We start from the raw sequence: 7906 nt of genomic DNA, 5'->3' as shown, positions 1-7906 counted from the left end.
ACACCATTCCGATAAAGAGACTACTTGGGAACGCGAGGATCACCTCCGTTCTGAATTTCCGGAGTTCTTTCAGGCTTAGATCTCGGGGCGATATCTTTTTGTAGTGTGGGAGAGTTTGTAATGTCCCAAGAGTGTATCTTTCCCTTTTTGGAACCTTCTCCATGTGGGTCCAACTTTCCATTGATATGAGAGCTTCCATGTGCTATGATTTCAAGTGTCACCTTGTTTATTCTTCCATTGCATGCATGCATTCCATATCATTCCATGTGCTATGTTTGATGCCTTGTGATCTTATGTGTTGGTGTGATCCATGATGATGTGGTGATGTGATGTGTTACCTTGTGTGGAGTGTGCATGTGATAGTAGGAAGCCATGTTGGTTGCACTAGGGTTTTAGAAAAACTCCCCCCCCCCTCTCTAATTCATCTCAAGGTCAAGTTTCACTTGATCCTTTCCTGTTTTAAAAATGTCCTTGTTTTAGCATATTTTGTGGTGGAGATGAACATGTGTTTTTGCTGTTTTGAAACTTTGTAGTGAGGGTGCAAATATTCACAAAACAGCCCAACATATTCTGTTTTGTAAATATTTACTTGCTCCTAAAATCCTTTTTCTATTTTTATTAAATTGGGCATAATTTATTATGTCCAGGGGTACCTTTGTTTCATTTTTTAGCTTTACATGTTTAGTATGTGCATTTGTTTCTTTTCCTGGTATTGGTTTATTTAATAAACCCCAGAGAGTTATTCTTTCCTCTTATATGGCGCACTGGTGGGCTCCCTCCCCACCTGCGTGGCCCATTCCCTCTCTGTCTAACACGCGGCAGCCAAGGCACGTAACCCTTCTTCCTCCTCCTGACTCCGTCTACCTCTGTGCCTGCTTTCCGTCTTACTTTAGAGTGAGAGAGCGAGCCGCCGTGAGGGCTACAAATGTCGAGGCCCCCCATAAATCATTGGCGTCCATGCCCCCCTTTCCCTAGGGTTCCGCATCCTCTCCTTGCGCCGCCGCCACCTCTCTCCATCTCCCTACATCTCTCCCACCCCATCAGGTAAGCTGTCTGTAGTGTCTAGGAGAGAGAGAGAGAAGATCGTCGCGACGACTACCCCGCCTCCGTCGTCTCCGGCGTCGGCCGCCATGTCCAGGGGCTCGGGGCAACACTCCGCGCTCCATTCCCGTTGTCGCTGAGGTCGAGGAGCGACCTCACCGACGGGCAGGAGTTCGCCAACGACGTGTTCCCGACGTTTTCCTCCCCGTACCTCTACTTCGGTTCGACAGGGTTTCTTCAGGTCTTCTTCATCTTCGTTCCGGCTTCTTCCCGATCGGATCGTCCCCTCTCCCTCCCTCTAGGTGAGCAAGGTTCTTCCTCCCTCCTTCCCCATGGTAGATGCGCCGAGGGCTTGTCGCCGTGCTCTGTTCCGAGGGGACTTCGGCTGATGTGAGCAGATGTATGTGTGTGTCTGTTTGTGTGTGTGCTCGAGCAGAGAAGAGCATAGCAAGGGCTACCCCCCCCCCTCGTAGTAGCAACGCAGAACAGATTTGATAGTTGATCCCGCGGCGCAGCAGCAGTAGCAAGAGCATGCTCCGGCGGCCTCTCTGTCGCCGGCATCTCTGTGCAGGCAGATCAGGGCATAGTAGCATGTTTACTTGTTAGCTTCTCTTCTCTGTCGAGATCCTGTGCATAGCGTAGTGGTATACATGTGTGTGTGTTCTGGCGAGGGCGTAGGTTCGAGTCCCAGGTTAGCCACATTTTTAATTCATGTTTTCGGCACAGTAGCAGATCTGGGTTCAGTAGCAGTTAACCTGCTTAGCTTCCCATCTCTGTCGAGCAAATAGGCCTTAGCCAATTGGTATTGTTGCAGTGTTGTGACTAGGAGGTACAGGATTCGATCCCTCTCCCCCTCCTTTTGTTTTTTTGTTGTGTGTCTACTTTCTTGTGTTGTTTTTCCTTTGGATAGATATAGTTGTTGCAGTGGTGTGCTTTACAACATGAGGGTATTTTGTCACCCCTCAAAAACAGCATGTTGATCATAGTATTTTTGCTAGTTGTGAATATCTGATGGTCTAGGCTTCTGAGCATGTATGTAGGTATATCCTTGGTAGAAGAGTATGTGTAGGTTGCTTTGCAAGAGGATATGTATGTGTAGAATCTTATATGTGTGTGTGCACCTTGTGGGTGTATGGCACTAAGGTGGTGTATCCATGTTGTGCAAGTGAGTAGCATGTGTGGGTGTTTTCCCATGTGCATGTTATATGTGATGTATGTGAGTGTCTGTGTGTGTGCTTATGTGTGTGTGTCTCAGACATGCCATGGCATGATGTGCCATGATAAGCACATGAGTTGTATGTGTAGGTATAGGATGCATTTGTGAGCATAAGCTAGTGGGTGTTCTTTTTATCATGTGTAGGTGCCTTCTTGCTAGTGGTTGATGTGTGTGGTGTGTGGTGGTGTGCTAAGGAAAAAGAGCATGAGGTCTACCCCTCATGTGAACCATTGGACTTGTGAGAGTGTGCATAAGCTTGTGTAGTTGTTGATCTAGTGAATAGCACATGTGATGATGCATTATTCACTATATGTGATTCTATGTAGGTTTTCTTTTCTAGTTTGTGCCCTTTTGTTCTATGTGAGTACATAGTTATTATATATGTTTTTGGGGTAGAAACATCCCAGGAATCCATTGGTGAAGTCAGTTTTGCCTTTGGAACACTTTCTTGGAATGTCATATTTCAGATTTGTTCTATGTTTGGAGCTTGGTACCATGAGATGTGTTGAGCCCAAGAGGTTGATTCCTTGTTGTGGCATTAGAGGGTGACCCCCTCTAAGGCATGTTGGTTTTGTTTCATGCTTAGTAGTTCATATGTGCAAGTTGTGCCTAGTCAAAGTAGGCATGTGGCTGGAATTCCAGTTTAGTGAAAATCTGATATTTTCACCAAGTCTTAGAATCTGTTTATATTTTCTTCTCATGTTGTTGTGCTTGTAGAGATCCATATGTTGGGATTCAGCCTTAGCTTTCAACTGGGAAGTTGTATCTTTTGTGTTTGTCTAGCTATCTATAAATTTTCATTCCATTTGAAGTCCTGTAGATATTGTTTTGGGTGCTGTCAAAATGCTTCAAAGCATAAACAACTAGTGCGAATCTGGAATTTTCACTAAGTCCCTGAAAACTGATATTTTTGGCCAAGTTAGCAGATGTGTAACTTTGTGTGTGAAACTCCTTTGCATTATATTTTTGCTTGTTCTTGTAGTACTTTTGAATAGATTCTGCCACATATCTTATTTGGCATATTTGGCTGGCTGTAGGTGCTTTGCATGTAGCTCTCAAAAGGCTATGATGTTGTTTATGGCAGATTGTATAGTTTTGATGTTTTGATGCTTGTGATTGCATAGTTGATGGTGTGGTGATATTTTTTGCACCACCCCATCTATGTTGGTTTGGTTTATGTCTTGGCAACCTGGAAATACCATAAGTATGACATTGGAGTGTATGGTGATGTATCTGGCACGTAGCACTTCATTTCTTGTTTCGTTGTTTCCCATTGATCCGTAGCTCCGTTTTTAACGTTCTTTATATGGTTTTGCATAATTTTCACATGACGCATCTGTTCATGTCATCCTCATGCATGTCAAGATAGCTTAGAGTGCAGTTTTGTCCAGGAACTTGTATTTACATCTCTTGCTTGTGCTAGTGAGTAGAATAGGGATGCGTGTTCATATTCATCTCATGCATCATGTGCTTGTTGCATCTTGAGGTGCTGTTGTTCATTGGATGCTATTTTTATGTTGGGTAGCACCAGGATCGGAGAACGAGTACATGGATCTGGGAGAGTACGGGCAGGACGAACAAGAGTAGTTCCAAGCTGAGGACATCACAGGCAAGATGATATATATGACCTTGATTCCATCTCTAGACTTGTTATGCTAGATTACGTTTATTCGTCATATGCTCGCTACCTACCACTCAAATAATTGCCTCTTGAATATTGCCATGCAACCAAACACTTATCCCTTCCTAGCAAATCTTCTATGGCTAAGTAGGCTTTGCTCAGCTACTAATGTTCACGTTGCTAGTTGCAGGTGCTTTGTCTCATGTGATAACATTGGCTTGATAGCATTATGTTAACTCTGTTATTTAATTAATGCACCTATATACTTGGTAAGTAACGGAAGGCCTAGCCTTGTGCCGGGTGTTTTGTTCCATTATTGCCGCCAAAGTTACCGGCTACCGGTGTTTGATTCCATAATGATCGCTCCTAACACATTCGGGGTTGTTATGGGGACCCCCTTGATAAATCGTGTAGTGTTAAGACTTGTCCGGCAGGACCCAACATTGGTGTTAATTTGCTAATCACTTAATAATAATCTGCATAGGGAATAGCTACCCCGAGGAATTTAATCAACAACCCGGGCCGGTGCTCCTCATGAGTGTTGGTCCAAACTGAGCAGACTATGGGGCCACCACAGGGCAACCTGAGGTTTGGTATACATGTAGTGTGACTCATCCGTTGTGTCCTGATACTGAGATATGCTGCTCTTATCAGGGTCGTCGACACGACGGGAGGTGCTGCTAGTCTTGTCTTACCTTAGCGATATATCTTGCATATAGTAATCCCGGTGAAGCTTTGGTTCTCCCCAGAGTTGAGGTTTTCCTCTAAGGAATCCGAAGACATCACGAGTTTCGTGATAGAGGATTACTATGCGGCCCGTGACCGTTTGTGATGGACTAGTTGGAGCACCCCTGCAGGGTTTAATCTTTCGGAAAGTCGTGCCCGCGGTTATGTGGCAACTTGGAATATTTGTTAACATCCGGTAATAGACAACTTAAACATAACTCTAATAAAATTGCCAATAGTGTGCGTATCCGTGACTGTTCCCTTCGGAGACCTCTCTTCGATCGGGACCACGGTGGGGTTATGATTGACGTAAGTAGGTGTTTAGGATCACTTAGTGATCAGCTAACCAACGATCGCTAGTATAGACCACCTGTCGTGGGTATAAGTCTGACAGTAGATGTGTAGGGTACGAAAGGATGAGCAGAGCCTTAGCTACGACGAGGTTGTATGAGTTCAGGCCCCTCTACGGTGGAGGTAATAGCCCTACGTCTCAGTGCTCTGGGAGCTTGTTGTCGAGTCGAATATGGATTACAGTGAATTGCTAACCCCTGCACCAGTGGGGCAGGGCGGCTTATATAGAGTGCGCTGCCCTCCACAACGGTTCGGTGCATAGGGGTGGAGTAGTGGCGAATAAATGCCTACGTTAGAGGTAACGTATGTCTTAAATGCTAATAAAGGCACATGGAAACGTACGACCGTTTCCCTCCAGGGGATTACGATGCACAGAGTGGAATCCAGTCGGTTAGTTTGATATACTCTGAATGCTCACCTCCGACTGGATGGTGGAGGATTCGTTACCGACTGGATGATGGGAAGTCCTTAGTTCAGTCAGAACTGACTAAGGGCCTTGTCCCTTATGAGGGGTAGTCCCTGGGTAGGACCTACGGGGCAGACCTATGACCCTACCCTAGGACTATAACCCCATCACCACCTTCAATACATGTTCTACGTAAGTTAGCCACCACATAAAGCTTAGGGTGCTGCAACCTAAATACTCCACCTTCCTTACCTAATAACTTGACTAGTTCTGGCACCGAGGTCATAGATTGCTGAGTCCCCGCGGCTCACAGATTCCTTCACAACACCAACAGGTTCAGGTACCCCCGAGACAGGTGATCCCGACGGCACGCAGTTGGCGTGGCAGTACGATGAGGAGAACGACCGCCTGTACCTGAACTATCCAGAAGACTGAGGCGTGGTCCTGATCATGGGGAAGCATGCAGGGTAGCATAGTCATTTCTCGTGTTTTGTAGTCCGTAGCGGAACTACCTTGTTTGGATGCGTGATGTAACTCTGATATATTTATGAGATGACAGTTGAATCCCTTATTGTCATTCTTCTATTATTATGTATGTGCTATCTTACCGTGCTTGCGAAACGCTTAGATCCGCTTCATTCCAATTCGGGGCCTCGTTCCCCAAATCGGAAAGGACAACATCTTAGTCGTTACACTAAGCTTGTGAATGCCCCGGGAAGGTGACTCCTCTTTCATTCCAAACCATCGGCATGTCACTCGGAGCTGTATTTTTATTCATCACATGACGTTTGTTTTTTGCTTGCTTTTGTTTTACTGTGCCACAATTATTATTTGCTGGCCACACCTATTTGAGAAAGACACACTTTTCCCAAAGCAGTCGTGTCCAAAACGGCAAGGAATGTCGAGAGTGGTTTGGGGACGATGGTGGCTACACTATGGGTTCACGACGGCGATGATGCTAGGGAAGAGGCAGTGTGGACGAGGTAGAAGAGGGGAGATGAAGAGAGCTAGTTAGGCTAGAGATGACGTTGTGCCGTGATTTGTGTGTCATCCCATGGTCGAGACGATGTGGGCACGAAAACGGTGAGAGGTGAGCATGAGTTTAATGGAGTTTCAGTACTACTCTATCCGTTCCTAAATATTTGTCTTTCTAGAGATTTTAGTGCGGACACAATTTAAAGTATAGATTCATTCATTTTGCTTTGTATGTACTCCCTCCGTTTCTAAATGCAGGTATTTTAAGATATTTTACTAGGGATCTACATACGGAGCAAAATAAGTGAATATGCACTTTAAAGTATGTTAAGATATTTTACTAGGGATCTACAACAAAAGAAGTATTAAGATAAATCTAACCATAGCATGAAACATATGGATCCAAATCATCCCCTTACGAAGCAACGCATAAATTGGGTTTAAGCTTCTGTCACTCTAGCAACCCATCATCTACTTATGACTTCCCAATGCCTTCCCCTAGGCCCAAATAATGGTGAAGTGTCCTGTAGTCGAAGTTCACATGACACCACTAGAGGAGAGACAAAATACATCTCATCAAAATATCGAAAGAATACCAAATTCACATGATTACTTATAACAAAACTTATCCCATGTCCTCAGGAACAAATGTAATTACTCAAAAAGCGTATTCATGTTCATAATCAGAGGAGTATTAATCATCATTAAGGATCTGAACATATGATCTTCCACCAGGTAAACCAACTAGCATCAACTACAAGGAGTAATCAACACTACTAGCAACCCACGGGTACCAATCTAAGGTTTTGAAATAAAGATCGAATACAAGAGATGAACTAGGGTTTGGAGAGGAGATGGTGTTGATGAAGATGTTGATGGAGATTGACCCCCTCTCAATTACACAATCATTGGTGATGACGATGGCTTCGATTTCCCCCTGCGGGAGGGAAGTTTCCTCGGCATAACAGGTCCGTCGGAGCTCTAGATTGGTTCTTCCCAAGTTCCGCCTCGAGACGACAACGCCTCGCCCTGAAAGTTCTGATATGATTTTTTCCAGGTCAAAACCCTCCATGTAGCAGAAGATGGGCACCGGAGGCCTGCCAGGGGGGCCACAAGCCTGCAGGGCGCGCCAGGGGGTAGGGCGTGCCCCCTGGCTTGTGGCCACCTGGTGGGTCCCCTGATGTATTTCTTCCGCCCAATATTTTTATATATTCCAAAATATTTCCCCGTAAGTATTCAGGATTTTTGGAGTTGTATAGAATAGGTCTCTCATATTTGCTCATTTTTCGGTCCAGAATTCCAACTGCCGGCATTCTCCCTCTTCATGTAAACCTTGTAAAATAAGAGAGAACATGCATAAGTATTGTACCATAATGTGTATTGACAACCCATAATGCAATAAATATCAATATAAAAGCATGATGCAAAATGGACGTATCAGCACACCAGTGATGAAGTCCATCCCGACCTTGTCCCACTTCCATTATAGCACTTTGAGAAGTTGAAGCTGCCCAGCAGGTCGTTGGTTCTCATCTTTGACCCTGTAGCATATGTCACACTTAGCGACATA

Source organism: Hordeum vulgare, chromosome 7H (assembly GCF_904849725.1).
Source record: "Hordeum vulgare subsp. vulgare chromosome 7H, MorexV3_pseudomolecules_assembly, whole genome shotgun sequence".
Classification (NCBI taxonomy): Eukaryota; Viridiplantae; Streptophyta; class Magnoliopsida; order Poales; family Poaceae; genus Hordeum; species Hordeum vulgare.
The sequence above is the reverse complement of the archived record's forward strand: the minus strand, read 5'-3'. Positions refer to the sequence as shown.